Raw genomic sequence first — 16,116 nt, 5'->3', positions numbered from 1 at the left:
ATTCATCCTTTGGTTTTCTGAGATTGACTTATCTCCCTTAGCATGTTATTCTCCAATTTTATCTATTTGCCTGCAAATGCCATAATATTCTTCTTTATGGCTGATTAATATTCCATTGTATATATATACCACAGTTTCTTTATCCTTTCATCAATTGAAGGACATCTATTTTTTATTCCACAATCTGGCTATTGTGAATTGAGCAGCTATGAACATTGATGTGGCTGTATCTCTGTAGTATGCTGATTTTGAGTCCTTTGGGTATAGGCTGAAAAGTGAGATAGCTGGTCAAATGGTGGGTCCACTCCAAGATTTCTAAGGAATCTCCACACTGCTTTCCAAATTGGCTGCACTAATTTGCAGCCCCACTAGCAATGTATGAGTGTACCTTTTTCCCCACATTCTATCCAACACCTATTGTTGCTTTGAATTCTTGATAATCGCATTCTAATTGGGGTGAGATGGAATCTTAGGGTAGTTTTGATTTGCATTTCCCTTATTACTAGAGATGTTGAACACTTTTTAATATATCTGTGGATTGCTTATAGATATTCTTCTGTGAAATGTCTGTACATTTCCTTAGCCCATTTGTTGATTGGGTTATTCATATTCTTGGTGTAGAGTTTTGTGTGTTCTTTACATATTCCGGAAATTAGTGCTCTATCTGAATTATGAGTGGCAAATATTTTATCCCACTCTGTAGGTTGTCTTTTCACATTGCTAATAGGTTCCTTTGCTGAGAGAAAGCTTTTTAGTTTAAATCTATCCCAGTTATTGATTCTTGCTTTTATTTCTTGTCCTATGGGAATCCTGTTAAGGAAGTCTGATCCTAAACCAACATGTTGAAGATTTGGAACTACTTTTTTTTTTATAAGATTGAGGGTCTCTGGTCTCATTCCGAGGTCCGTGGTCCATTTTGAGTTGAGTTTTGTGCAGGGTGGGAGATGGGGATTTAGTTTCATTCTGTTGCATATGGATTTCCAGTTTTCCCAGCACCATTTGTTGAAGAGGCTATCTTTTCTCCCCTGCATATTTTTGGCACCTTTGTCTAGTATGAGAAAATTGTATTTTTTGGGGTTTGTGTCCGAGTCCTCTATTCTGTACCATTGATCTTTCCATCTATTTTGGTACCAATACCATGCCGGTTTTTTACTATGTCTTTGTAGGTATAGTTGAAGTTCTGGTATTGTGATACCCCCTGTTTCACTCTTTCTGCTAAGGATTGCTTTAGCTATTCTGGGTTTCTTATTCTTCCAGATGAATTTCATGACTGCTTGCTCTTTTTCTGTAAGATACATCACTGAGATATTAATTGGAATAGCAGTGAATCTGTATAGCACTTTTGGTAGTATGGCCATTTTGACAATATTAGTTCTGGTTATCCAAGAACATGGGAGATCTTTCCATCTTATAAGGTCTTCCTCAATTTCTTTCTTCAATGTTTTGTGGTTTTCATTGTAGAGCTATTTTACCTCTTTGGCTTGATTGATTCCCAAGTATTTTATATTTTTTGAGACTATTGCAAATGGAGTGGTTTTCCTCATTTCCCTTTCAGATGTTTTATCGCTTGCATATAAAAATGCTTTAGATTTATTGCATTTTGATTTTATAGCCTGCTATTTTGCTGAATTCATTGATGAAGTCTAGAAGTTTTCTGGAGGAGGTTTTTGGATCCTCTAAATATAGAATCATGTCTTCCGCAAATATTGACAACTTAAGTTCCTTTTTCCTATTCATATCCCTTTAATTTCTTTAGTTTGTCTAATTGCTCTGGCTAGAGTTTCGAGGACGATATTGAATAGAAATGGTGAAAGATGACATCCCTGTCTTGTTCCCATTTTTAAAGGAAATGGTTTCAGTTTTTCTTCATTAAGAATGATGTTGGCTATGGGCTTAGCATAAGTAGCCTTTACAATGTTCAGTTATGTTCCTACTATCCCTATTTTTTCTAATGTTTTGAGCTTGAAGTGGTGTTGTATTGTGTCGAATGCTTTTTCTGCATCAATTGAAATAACCATATGATTCTTATCCTTAAGTCTATTGACATGATGAATTACATTTATTGATTTATGAATGTTAAACCATCCTTGCATTCCAGGGATGAACCCCATTTGATCATGGTGCATGATTTTCTTAATATGTTTTTGGATACTGCTTGCCAGTATTTTGTTAAGAATCTTTTCTTCTATATTCATCAAATATATTGGTCTAACATTTTATTTCCTTGAAGAGTCTTTTCCTGGTTTGGGTATGAGAGTGATATTAGCTTCATAGAGTGAGTTTGGTAGTGTACCCATCTTTTCTATTTCCTGGAACACTTTGAGATGTATTGGAATGAGTTCTTTGAAGGTCTTGCAGAACTCGGTTGAGAATCCACCTGGTCCTGGGCTGTTCTTGAATGGTAAGTTTTTAATGGCTTCTATTTCATTGCTTGATATTGATCTGTTTAAATCGTGTATGTCCTCCTGGTTCAGTTTGGGAGGTGCATATGTTTCTAGAAGTTTGTCAACGTCCTCAGTAATTTCTGTTTTGTTGGAATACAGATTTTTAAAGTAGTTTCTCATAATGTTATGTATCTCAGTGGTATCTTTCATGGTATTTCCTTTTTCATCACAAATTTTAGTAATTCAAGTTTTCTCTCTTCTTTTTTAGTGTGGCTAAGGGTTTGTCTATTTTGTTTACTTTTTCAAAGAGTCAACATTTTGTTTTGTCAATTTTTAGAATTGTTTCTTTTATTTCAATTTCTTTGATTTCAACTCTGATTTTAATTATTTCCTGTTTTTACTACTTTTGCTGTTTTACTGTTGTTCTCTTTCTAGGGCTTTGAGCTGTAATGTAAGGTCATTTAATTGTTGACTTTTCATTCTCTTCTTGAATGTGCTCCATGCAATGAATTTTCCTCTTAGTACTGCTTTCATAATGTCCCAGAGATTTTGATGTGTTGTATCCTCATTTACATTGACCTCTAAGATTTTTTCTCTCCTCCCTCATGTTTTCTGTTATCCATATTTAATTCAATAGCATATTTTTTTTTTTATCTCAGGTGATGGAGTAATTTCTGATTTTTATTTTGTCATTGATTTCTACTTTCATTCCATTATGGTCTGATAGAACACAAGGCAGTGTCTATTTTTTGCATTTCTAAGGGCTGCTTTGTAGCATAACATGTGATCTATTTTCGAGAAGGTTCCAAGTACTGCTGAGAAGAAAGTGAATTCACTTGTTGATGGATGGAATATTCTATATATATCTATTAAGTCTAGGTTATTGATTGTGTTATTGAGATCTATGGTTTGGTTGGTTTTTGTTTAGAAGATCTACTAGTGGTGACAGCTGTGCATTAAAGTCACCCAGAATTACTGTGTTGTGGTCTATTTGATTCCTGAAATTGAGAAGGATTTGTTTGATGTACATGGATGCACAGTTGTTTGGGGTGTAAATATTTATGATTGTTATATATTCCTGATTTATGGTTCCCTTAAGCAGTATGAAATGTCCTTCTTTATCCCTTCAGACTAACTTTGGGTTGAAGTCCACTTTATCTGAAATAAGGATGGAAACCCCTTCTTTTTTACTGAGTCCATGTGCCTAGTACATTTTTTCCCATCCTTTCAACTTTAGTCTGTGAATGTCTTTTTCTAAGAGATTAATCTCTTGAAGGCAGTATATTGTTGATTGTTTCTTTTTAATCCATTCTGCCATTCTATGTCTTTTGATTGATGAGTAGGTCATTAATGTTCAGGGTTATTGAGATATGATTTGCATTCCCAGTCATTTGGGGTTATTTTTGTTTTATAATTTGACTTGGTTTCTCCTTTGAATGGATTTTTCTTTAAGGTAAATCCTCTCTTTGCTCACCTACGTTGTTGTTTTTCAGTTACTCCTCAAGGAATATTTTGTTGAGAATATTCTGCAGCATAGGTTTTCTATTTGTAAATTCTTCTAACCCTTGTTTATCATAGAAATATTTTATTTCATCTTCAAATCTGATGGTTAGTTTTGCTGGGTATAGGATTCTTGGTTGAAAACCATGTTCTATCAGAGCTTGAATTATGTTGTTCAGGGCCCCTCTGGCTTTTAGAGTCTCGACTGAGAAATCTGCTGATATCTGTATTGTTTTTCCCCTATATGTAATCTGATGCTTTTCTCTCACAGTCTTCAGAATTCTATCTTTATTTTGTATGATAGGAATTTTCATTATAATTTGCATTCATGTGGATCTGTCGTGATTTTGTGCATTTGGTGTTCTGTAAGCCTCTTGTAATTGATTTTCCATTTCATTCTTCAGGTTTGGGAAATTTTCTGATATTATTTCATTGAATAGGTTGTTCATTTTTATGGTTTGTTTCTCTGTGCCTTCCTCAATCCCAATAATTATTAAATTTGATCTTTTCATGATGTCCCATAGTTCTTGGAGATTTTGTTTATGATTTCTTACCATCTTCTTTTTCGGGCAACTTTATTTTCAAGATTAAATATTTTGTCTTCATTTTCTGAGGTTCTGTCTTCCATGGGATCTCGTCTTTTGGTGATGCTTTTCATTGAACTTTTTACTTGGTTTATTGTTTCCTTCATTTCAAAGATTTCCTTTTTTTAAGAATTTTTATCTTTTTGTTGAATTGTTCATTTGCTTCCTGCAGTTGCTCTTTCAACTGCTTATTGGTATTATCATTTACTGCCTGCATTTGCTCTCTTATCTCATCCTTTGCTTCATGAATCATCTTAATCATGTATAATCTGAAGTCCTTTTCTGACATTTCTTCTATCATACTCTCATTGGATTCTATTAATATAGAATCTAGATTTGTTTGAAATATTTCTTCCCTTGTTTTTTTTCATATTGTTTATGTATCTTCCCCTCTAGCAGTGCAGATCTGGGGTATTGCTGTTCCCCCCTATGGACTTTTAGTAACTCTATGGGTTTCCAAAACCTTTTCTTTAAAGGGGAGATCAATATTAGCAATGGCCAGTTCAGACAATAGGCAATCCCAGCCCAAATAGCCCCTATGAGGACATTAACAATATTGTCATAGTAAACAGTATGAGTTCATTTATTACCTTCAGTATAACAGATTTGCCATAAGATCTGCAATTTCTATTGGAGTAAAAACAGGATGTGAAGGAATGTAGGATGTAGCTGTTAATGGAATGTGAAAAGAATATATAGAAATTCTAGATAATATAAAGAGTGAGAATATAATCAAAAGAAGTTGGTTTTTAACATGCAAAAAGGGAGAAAGAGACTCTGAGAGAACAGGTAAACAAATTGAAAAGAGAGCAAGAATAGTAAAGAAATAAAAACAAAATTGTTCACTAAGGAGAAAAAAGAAAATGTACACTATAACACTCATAGTATTCAAACCTCCCAGTCTTCAGTAGCCTGATGCATGAGAGGTACCTGACAACAAGCTTCAAGTCTCCAGCAGGCATCTTAGGATTGGATTTTCCCAATCTAAATATCATAGCTATGACTTCCAGGATTATCCAAGATGGGCACTCTGCTTACCAAATGTGTTGGCAACTGGGGATCTACAGCTCAGAGTGTGGGCATAGTCAGCTAAAGGTCCTGGAGGTGGGGTGCTGTTGGTCAGGCCGGGTTCCTGGAGGTGGGGTGTGTTCAGTCTGTTTTCAGGATCCTGGAGGTAGGGTGCAATCAGTCAGTCTGGGTGTCCTGTTGATAGGGTGCATTCAGTTGGTGTGGGGTCCTGGTGGTGGGAACCAGTCAGTAGATATGAGGGCCCCAGAGACAGGGAATGATCAGTTGGCCTGAGGGATCCTGGAGATGGGGATCAGTCATTCCGGCCAGGGATCCTACGGGGTCTGGCTGTTGTCTCAATATGGCGGCAGCCACGATTAACCAACCTGCATGTACTATATTAGTGAACTTCCAGGAAACAACAAGCAGCTGGCTGTCCACTGGCAGTGGGCTGTCAGTCTGCTGATTGCTCTCAGACAATCTGGAGGTGAACCTCGGGCAGTGGGTGATGGATAGGTGAAAGGCAGACAATTGACAGGCAAAAGGCTGGCAAATGGCAGATGATTAGCACCTGACAGTGCACTCAAAAAGGCATCAATATGCTGACTGACTGCAGGTGACCACAGTAGAGAAATGGGATAAACATCAGGGGATCGATAAGCTGCAAAAAGTGCCTCACCAAGAAACAGATATCTTCTGCTTGAAACCTGAGTTATGAAGCTACAAGAAAAGCAGCCTCCCTCTAGTCTGCCATCTTGGATCCACCTGACTACTCACTTTAAATGGTCTTACAAACTCAATTGAGTCTTTCCCACTCATCTGAGTACACATTCCCTATGCACCTTGGTGAACCATTAAAAGGCTCCTTAAAGGGCCAACCCACTCATATCTAAGAGACTTCTGACACACATAACAGAAAACTGCTACACTCCTTATAGAGCCATTCTTACTCATCTCACAAAATACAAGTATGAAAGTCATTCATACAGCAATTGGAGTACCCTCAGTACACATTAAAGAAAGTCTTCCCTACTTAACTCAAGAGCAGTCCCTACATGCCACACAATCATCCCTACATACCTCAAAGTGTACAAACTATTCTGCTTTAGAAGCCATCTCTCCTAAATAAGCACCAGAGGACCTATTTATGCACTTTTGAGAATCCTCAATACACACCATAGAGAAGCCTTTCAACTCACAACAAAGGCTTTTCCTATACACCACAAATGCTAACCCTGATTCTGAACCTAAAACTTACCCTAGGTCCAGCCATAACCTCAACTCATAGTGACCTCCCATTCACATCAGTTTGTCCTCTCCTCTCAATTCAATGAGCTTTCACTACTCACATCAAATAACCCTCTGGAAACAACTCACTGATCTCTTTCTATTATTCACAGAGATTCATACCTATGTAACTCTGTAAGCCCTCCAAAATCACCTCTGTGGTCCTTCCCAGAAATGTAAAGGGAACTCAGACAAACATTGTGAAAACCTCTTAACTACCTAATCAAGTTCACACTACACAGACCAGAGTACACTCACTACAATATCAAAGAGCCCACCCTGTAAACATCAGAGTGCATTGTTGACACCAGAAAAAGCCTTCACTACATATATTGCAATCTGTACCTACACATTTCAGAGAGAAAACCCTACAGAGCTAAGTGAGCACACAGCATACTCCTTTTCAAATCCTATGTACACACCTCAGCAAACCCTAACCAAATATATCAGATTGACCTCACTGTTCACCAAGGAGCTGTTCCTATTTACTTCCAAAGGCTGTGCCTAAACACCTGAGAGTTCTCATGATTCTTTTTTGACTGGCCTCCCTAAACACCACAGAGATTCCCTCTACTATCCTCAAAGAAAACTTCCATCCAACTCAGTTTTCTCCTTACTCATATCACAGGCAACTCAGCCTTTCCATCTAACAACAGTGGGCCCTCCCACATACATAAATGAGCCATTCCACACCATTCAGGACCTTCATACATACCTTAGAGAGACCTCACAGCACAATGAAAAGAAACCACTTTTCCACCTCAGAGAACCTTTCCTACTCACCACAAAAACACTTCCCTACACATCTAAGTAATCCCTCCCTAATTAAATCTAGAGACCTTCTTACACACTTGAAAGTGCTTTGCTGTACATACTCACATTAGGGACACTTCTTCCACACTTCTGTGAGAAATAACCAAACAATTCAGAAAGTCCTCCTTATCCTCCAAGCCAATTGATGAATTAATCCCCTGATGGGATTAACTGAGTGGTTACTGAAGAGAAAAAGGGTTTCGCTGGAGGAGTTGTTTCATTGGAGGCAAGTGTTTGTGGTATACATTGTGTATCTGGTGAGTGAGTGTCTCTTTCTGCTTCATTCATATTAGCCACTTTCCTGCACCACACACTTCTGCCATGACATTTAACCTCATCTCAATGCCCAAAGAATGGGCCAGTTTTTCATGGACTGAAATCTCTGAAACTCTGAACTCTCAAATAAAAATTTCCTCTTTTATAATTGGTCTGGTCAAACCTTTCAGTCACAACAGAGAAAAAACTGACATAAACACAGCCACAGCCCTTTTTATAGGACCGTTCACATAAAGTACAAACAAAATACACTGAAAGTACATTATATAAATGTTAGTATAAATGCTTCAAAGATAATGTTTGTGACTCTGTGTATATAACCTGAATCAGAATGTTTATGTCATTGACTAACCACAGCATAGTGAATCCTCAGCCCTGACTACACAATAAAAGCAACACCTAGGGCATCCTCACAACATTTTTGCCAGTTTTGTAAGTAAGGGAGTCTTGGTAAAGCCATTTTGAGACTGCACCAACAGTGGGACAGAGTTTTAGTAGTAAAGTTTATAAATTCTTACAGTTGTGTTTGTCTAACTAAACTATCACTCTTCCTATCCAGATCTCTAAGGACAGACACATAATGATCCCTTTCTTTGGATCCTGTATTTCCCATATTTTATACCTGACTCTGACTCACTCCCCTGAGCTCCTTTCCTTTGAGGATGTTTTTGACTTATAAGGTGCACCACCAGAAGGGTTCCCTATTCTAATGGGTGCAGAAAGTTACCCTGTGCCTGGACCTGTGTGGGTCACCAACTGTCTTAACCAGTGCAACCCAACTCCCAAGTCCAGCCAGGGTCAAAGGGGGATTGGAAAATAGTCACAGATGCAGACCTTGAAGATTACGCTGGTATCAGGTGGAGCTCTGCTATCTGATGGAGATGAGGATCTAAAGAGTTATGCCATCAATCTTTATTTATATATGTCTCATTATCATTTTAGAGACTATGTAACCATTATTCTTTGTATTCAAGAAAGTTACAGAAACTAGGACATCCTATGTTGCTTTTGTGTAGTTGCAAGACACAGTTAAAAAGTGCAATGTTAGGAGATTTGGGTAGCTCTAAAGAAAGTCCATTGTTAAAAATTACTCTAAGGTAGGCAGGAACTGGAGAAGTGGAGCTGGTGAAACATTTTCTAGCATAAGAATTCCTTCCTTCCCAGGAACTGTGTGTCTGAGATCTCTGTCAGAGTTGATAGGACTCTTGCAGAGAGCCTACTCATAAAGGGCATTGCCACAGCAGCTAAGCATTCTCTGCCCTTTCACAGAAACACTTCAAAGCACCAGGTATGACACAGCCAAAATGTCATCAGAGACCCTCAATCTCAATCACTGTCTCCCATCTCTGTCACCACTCTCCATACTCTGGTTCAAAGGAGACAGGGAATATCAGGAGAAACCTCTTCCCTCTGCATCATAGATTGGACACAAGGTTACACTTCTCTGAAAACACCTTCCCAAACTTTAAGGAACAAATCCTAGTTATTTTCTGCACCAGAACCTGGCTCAATTACCAGCCAGGAAATGGAAAAAAATGGTCTCTGAAGAAAAATATAAATTATTACCCTAGTAACCTGTTACCCTATTTCACTAGTAAGCTCATAGTTAACTGAAATATAGGAAATGCCAGAGTCAAGTGATTTGGTATAAACATGTTTACCTTTCAGCATTTCATGGTTCAAAGATTTAGATGTTTGTTTCTGTTCCACTGAGCAGAGCAGACCTTTCATTTCATGTTTAAGCCCAAATGCTCTTGATAATTAATGAAACTACTGAGACTATATCTAGGAAAAAATAACATGTAAGTGGCCAGAATGTTCAGTCTGAAATGCTGGCACCTTTGCTGTGGTTCTTACACAAAGAACTGTATTGACACTACAATTTACAGAGGGACACCTAGTCACTAGAGCTGCGAACCCACACTGGGCTGGGAAGTTTGCCTCTGCTGAGAATAAAGTCCTGCAGATTTAACAGCCAGGAAAGCCTGTTTCTCATCTTCTTTCTGGCTTGTGGACCAGGACTACTGCTGCCTGCATGAAAGCAAATGCCAGCATGGCCCACTCCTGAGAGATTCAGGAGGGTTGGCTCTACATCCAACCTGACAAGAATCACCACATATAGCTTTTACCATTGCCAGGGTGCTGAATCTCACCAATTCCACATCCAGAGTAAAATCTGAAAAACCAGTTCAGAGCTTTTTAAGAAGCTGTGACAGGGTATTTTAACAGCAGATTCTAAGAAATTACAGGGCTGGCCAATAATGGAAGGTGTAAAGAAATAATTTTAAAATGTGTATATGTGCCTTTTGTGCTTATAACCTAAGTAGAGTGTCCACTGCAGAAAAACAATTCCAAAAAGAATGAAAGAAAGCCTCTTCCTGGGATCCAATTTTGTCAGTACACTAAACTTTATTTAATTTAGAAGGGGGAGCAAGTTCAAGAGATCTTTTGGACAGAAGTTACTACAAATGAGTTTTCTACTAGAATATCAATACATTTTTCTTTTATAAGTTGATAGGTATTAGCATTGAAGAGAATTAAGCTGTTTAAATTTTGCAGAAATAAATTGTGCAGGTTTTTTAAGATGGTGGAGTTTGCTTCTTGGTCCACAGGAGGGAACATAACAACTGTGCTGCTCTATTGATCACACTAGAGTCAGGTGAACCTCTATCAAGAACTATGGAAGTCCTTTATTTACCAGACACCAAATGGATTTCTTCTGACCCCCTAGTCCACTGCTCTCCAGCTTACATTTTGGGAGCAGTCTTAGTCCTGTAGCTTCACTGAGTCCTGCATACTGAAAGGGCAAAATACTGTGTTCCAGGTGAGTGTTTGGAAATGAATTTGTAAACATAGAACTTCTAAGGGACACCCTTTCTCTCAATTCTGCAGAGACTTAAGATGGTGGTTTCTGCCTCATATTTGGTAAATATATGGAGTTTACAATGGGTATTCATAGGGACAAGGCTGTACACCCTTTTACAGGAGATATTTTTTGAGGTAGAAATGGTGTACTTAAGTCAACTGTCCATAAGTGCAACAATTAATTCTAAAAGTATTTTGTATATTTTAATTGGACTATGAAAACCAAACAATTTTTAGGGAAGTATAAAACTTAAGAAAAAACATAATAATCAGGTTACTCAATGTACTGATTTACTTGAAATAAATTCAAAAATAAAAAGAGCAACAGATTTTCCCTACTGGGATACAAAAGTTACCTTAATAATTGTGAATTATTATAACCAAGTTCATCTTGTTCTGTGATTTAAAAAAAGAAATAGCATCCAGGGCATTGGGTTAAAAAACAGTGAAGAATTAGTTGCTTTATCTTGCAGAACCCTCTGAATTAGGATAGCATTATTATTCACTTACATGCTAGAATGTTGCAGTAGTATCACTTTATATCATGTGGATATTGGTAAATTTTTTCTTTCGTATCAAAGACTGTTCCTCACCGACCCATGTTGTTATTGTTTAGATATGTGATTTTAGGCAGGACAAATCCTAGGGACAGAAATGAAGCAGGGGTAGGCACAGTGCTAACTCCCCCTGCATGATTCCAGCCTTGTCCACCCTGCATCTCCTATCCCCAGTGTGGTTCATTTCAAGCTAGTTGCAGTTCTTTGGCTCCCATGCCATTTAGCACATAGCATTTTGCCTGTTAATCTGGCAAACTTTATTAGACTGTGGGCCCTCAAGACTGCAACTGCATCTTGATCCCCATGGTGTCTCCCAGCATCTAGTTTGTTGGCTGGAGTACAAATGATAACAGCAATTATCAGTGACTTTCTAAATTATAAGATGCCAAATAATTCATAAAGAGATGTGATAAAAAGGTAAGTGTTAAAAAAAAAAGATCAAATATGTATATCTTTTGAGTTGGTCATTTTGCTTGCCAAAATTATATATGCCAAGTACCATCTCTGTGTCAGAGCCTGATGTACATGATGAGATTTAGGGTCTCATTGGAAGAATGGTAAGCCAGAGTGATTCTAATTGATAGCTTGCTTCTTTGGCTTACTACTGGAGTTAGGGTATCATGATGTGACTATATCCTGGGAGCAACTGGATTTCTTTCTTTCCCCTGGCTCTTATTCCTATCACATAAAATAAAGCTTTAGTCCCTCACAGCAACACATTGATTTTTAAACATTTTAACTTAGGGAAGCAAAAACTAGTAATTGTAAGTAAAATTATCAATGAGCAAATCTAGTACTTTAAAAAAACTTTAGGCTGGGCATCCTAATCTTTGGTGAGAATATAAAAGGCCTCATTGTCTGAAAGGCTTATTTTTTGAACAGCAGAACTCTGGGAATGAGTAGAGCAGAACGGACTTATAAGACTACAGTGAGTTCCTGGGGGCAGGACTCAGAGATTGTGGGATTCAGCCAGTATTTGTAAACAATGAATGGCCTCTGTTTTTCCTCCTTATTGGAAATTCTGTCACTGAAATATGTCTTGTTGACATCCTGGGAAAGCCTTGGAGAATGACTGGAACTATGCTAATTTTCTCATCTGGTATTAGCAACAATAAGCATTGTTCATATTTAATGTTGTTCTGTACATTATCTGGATTTCTTGGAGTTGAGATGTTTATACCCAGTAGTTCTGAAACTTAGCATCCAGTCACTTTGATGGTGTGTTAAAGATTTCTGAGTTCTTAGGTCTTAGATAGGGTCTGACATAAACATTTCATTCAAATGCCTAATAATGCTCTTGGTCCAGGGGTGATATTTTGAGAATGACTGAAGGCCAGTGGTTCCTACTTTACATTTACAAATGTGAAGAATAAATTTCATTGTGTGTTGTGAAGGGAGGTGCTGGGGATTGCCCCAGAACAATCCACCACTGAGTTTCATCCTCAGCCCTTTATATTTTGAGACAAGTTCTTGTTAAGTTGCTGAGGTTGGTCTTGAACTTGTGATCCTCTTGTCCCAGTCCTGAGTTACTAGGACTTACTGGAGTACAGGCCAGTTCCATTTTACTTGGCTTTGTTACTGTATTTAAAAGCTACTTGTTGAGTGTTTTAATTTTAATTTCACCAAATAGTCTTGTTTTTTCTCTTGGTGCCATTCAAAAGGCAGGTATCTCCCTCAAAATAATACAACACAGTCTGGATGGCTGACTTGTTATATGGTCTTGGATCCTCTTTTTCTGATTGGATCATAAAACTAAGGGAAAACAATTATGCACCATTTAAAATATTATTAACCTTCCAATGAAAAGGGTAGTTGAAGATAGAAATTTTTAAAATGATAAACTTGAAAACATGGTAAGAGGAAGATTTTTCTGAAACTAGACATTGCAATTGATAAATCTTCAGCATTCAGATTATGATTATGTCCCTTCCAAACTTATAAAAATTATCTATCAAAATAACAAGTCTCTTTCACATATGCTATTAATGTACTGTCAAAGAAAAAAAATGCAGGCTTGGCCTACAACAAACTTTAAATGATACTGGCAGGTTTCCTGTTGTGATATTTACAAAGGTAGACTGGAATCCTGAGGGTCACTGATAGGGCTGAGGAGATTCTGCACATGATAATTCACATACATTCATTGTTCATTCATATACAGTTATTAGAGCAGGCTACAGCATATATTAAAGAAATCCAAAGTAGGAGAAAAGGCACTAGCTGTTCTGGAAGAGCTTTCAAACTGAGATATATTTTAGTAAATAGATAGATGTCAGAAACACTGTGCTAAGTGTTCAATGTCAAGGACCCAGAATTACAAATAAAGTGAAATGTCTTCCAATTAAATAATTTGGCTTTTTGAGCTTACATGTCTGTACCATTCCAACATTTTAAACAGATTTTTATCAAATTTGAAATGCAACCAGTAGGTACAGATGTATGTTGAAATCCAATGAAGCTAGTCAAATTTGCATTTGAGAATGTGTGCTAAAATTTTTAGTTTGACAAATCCAAGCCAGTAAATATTTGCAATGCTCTGCAGTAGGAACTGTAAGACATATATAACATGTGAATGACAGAAGAGTAAACAAAGTGAGCAGAAACTGAGGGATTGAGTGGTTCTTTGCATCCCGGGACTGGACAGATTCTGAGGAAGAAATGCCACCTGAGCTGAGATGGGAGAAGGGACAGGATTTTGATAGAGTCAAAGTATATTTTAGGACTTAATGGATCTGCCTGGTTAGAATAGAGAAATTATATTCAGGAAGAGACCTGGCAATAGACAAAGTCTGAAAAGGAGGCATGGGCCATGAGTAGTTCCACCTTAATCTGCTGTTATACCTTCAGACATGATATCCATGTGAAGAAAGAAATCAATAGAAAGTGGAAGAAATAGGAAGATAGGAGAAAATTATTGCACTACTTCAAATACTGATTGGACAATGTACATACAAATCAATTTGGAAGACATTTCATAGGCAAGATTGAGAAGAACTTCAGTTTGGTTTGAGGAGTAAATAGGTAGTAAAAATGAGGAAGAAGCAAACTTACTAAGTGACTATGAGACTGAAAATGTTTTAGAAAAAATAGCTAATATGCATTCAGGTCTTCCTGTGTGCCAGACATCATGTCTTCTCATTAAATACTACCAGTATTTCTGTTATAAAGATGAAGAAACAAAGGTGCAGATATTGTCCAATTTACCCAAGATCACACACTATTAAGTGGCAGAACCAGATTCAAATTTAGTTTGTATTCTTAACCACTACTCTCACTGAATTATAACACCAGGAAGAGCAGTTTTCTTGGAAAAGAAGCATTGGCTGGGTATGACTAAATTGGAAATGGTTGTCAAGTCCAGGTATTCCTATGGAGAAATATAGGCTGAGGACAGAAGTCTGGCCTGTGCTACAATGTAAAAATTACTGTGGTCTCCCTCCCCTGTCTCCCATCCCCCACTCTCCCACACAACACAACACACAGGAACTGATGTGACTTTCTGTTAATCATATTTTCTTCTTGGTTTCTAAAAGCTGCCCAGGTTATCTCAGATCAGTCATCCCAAACATCTTTTTGATTCTACAGGGTTGTCTGTCCATTCCTTCTCTGTAATTAGATGCTGAAGTACAGAAAATTGAAGAAAATAAAAGTCCATTGACAAATGGGGTCCAATCTGAAGCATTGGACTCCAGCTTTGCTTGCAGCTTCTACCAGAAATGTGTCCCCAACATTAACTACTTTCTGGACCACCTGAAGTATTTTTTATGTTCATTATAATTTGTGCTTTTATCCCTACCATTTCTATTAAATACTCATTCTCTGAAGGAAAAACTGGGGGCTGAAGTAAAGAACCAATAAAAAGGACTGATAAACATGCCAACAAAGGCAGGCTAATCAAGAACTGTGATAATTAAGTGTACATAAATGAGTTAGAGGCAAATATCAGTGATGTCTTTTAAAACATCAGACAAGACTAATAAAACCAAAAGGGATTCTTTTGAAATTATCAACAAGATATACAATGACCCAAACAGGAAATTAAAAAAAAAAAAAACACTCACAATGAAAATTCAAGACCTGATCTCCTCGACTGTTCACTCCAAGTCAATGAGTATAGTGGTTAGAACCATAAATAAAAGAGTATAAATATATGTGAGGAATTTGAAGTCACAGTTGAAGTGGATAACATTTTAGAAAAAAAAAATAAAAATTTAAGCACCAGGAAAGAAACAGAACCTTGAATACACCAATAACCAATGAGTACATTGAAAGAGTAATTAAGACATGCTTTAGCCCCTGCCAAAGTAAGAACTAGGGTAATTTAGTACAGATAAATTCCAATCAGAGCTTAAAATTAAGTGGTGTTGCTTATTAGCTGTGACCTTTATTTAGTAAGAACTTTAACTGTCTGTTCATTTGTAAAATGGAGATAATTAAACTTACTTTGTAGCCCCTAGATATCAAATGAAATGACAGCCCTTGATAAGCAGGAAAGCACAGAAGTAAATAAGTTAGTGAAATAGTTTGAAAAATGCAAAAATATATTTACTTCTTCTACAAATGTTTATTGTACTTCTTTTTTTTTTTTTTTTTTGTTTAACGAACAAACATTTATTTTCTCACAGTTCTGGAGGTAGAAGGCCATGAATAAGAAGCTGGTAAATGTGGTCTCAGGTTTGGTTCCCTTTGTGGCTTATACATAGCTGCCTTCTTGCTGTGTCGTCACAGGGCCTTTTCCTCAGTTGTCACAGAGTCAGAAAGTTTATTGTACTTCTAACAGGTGCCAGGCTCTGCAGTTTGATATTTAGTGCTGAAGTTTAATATTTAAACTTTCTCTGTCCT

General features: G+C 37.2%; 1 long non-coding RNA gene across 2 annotated transcripts in view; it reads left to right on the top strand.

Annotated features, from left to right (window-relative positions):
* LOC306652656 overlaps positions 1 to 16,116 on the top strand; it is a 77,335-nt gene that overhangs the window by 18,310 nt on the left and 42,909 nt on the right. For both annotated transcript variants that reach the window (XR_013761502.1, XR_013761503.1), the window contains exon 3: positions 10,465 to 10,676. This is a non-coding gene — a long non-coding RNA (uncharacterized lncRNA). The remainder of the gene's footprint in view (positions 1 to 10,464; positions 10,677 to 16,116) is intronic.

This window comes from Sciurus vulgaris, assembly GCF_902686455.1.
Source record: "Sciurus vulgaris genome assembly, contig: HiC_scaffold_424_arrow_ctg1, whole genome shotgun sequence".
In the NCBI taxonomy this organism is placed as follows: domain Eukaryota; kingdom Metazoa; phylum Chordata; class Mammalia; order Rodentia; family Sciuridae; genus Sciurus; species Sciurus vulgaris.
Note: the sequence above shows the minus strand (reverse complement) of the source record. Positions and strands in the feature narration are given on the sequence as shown.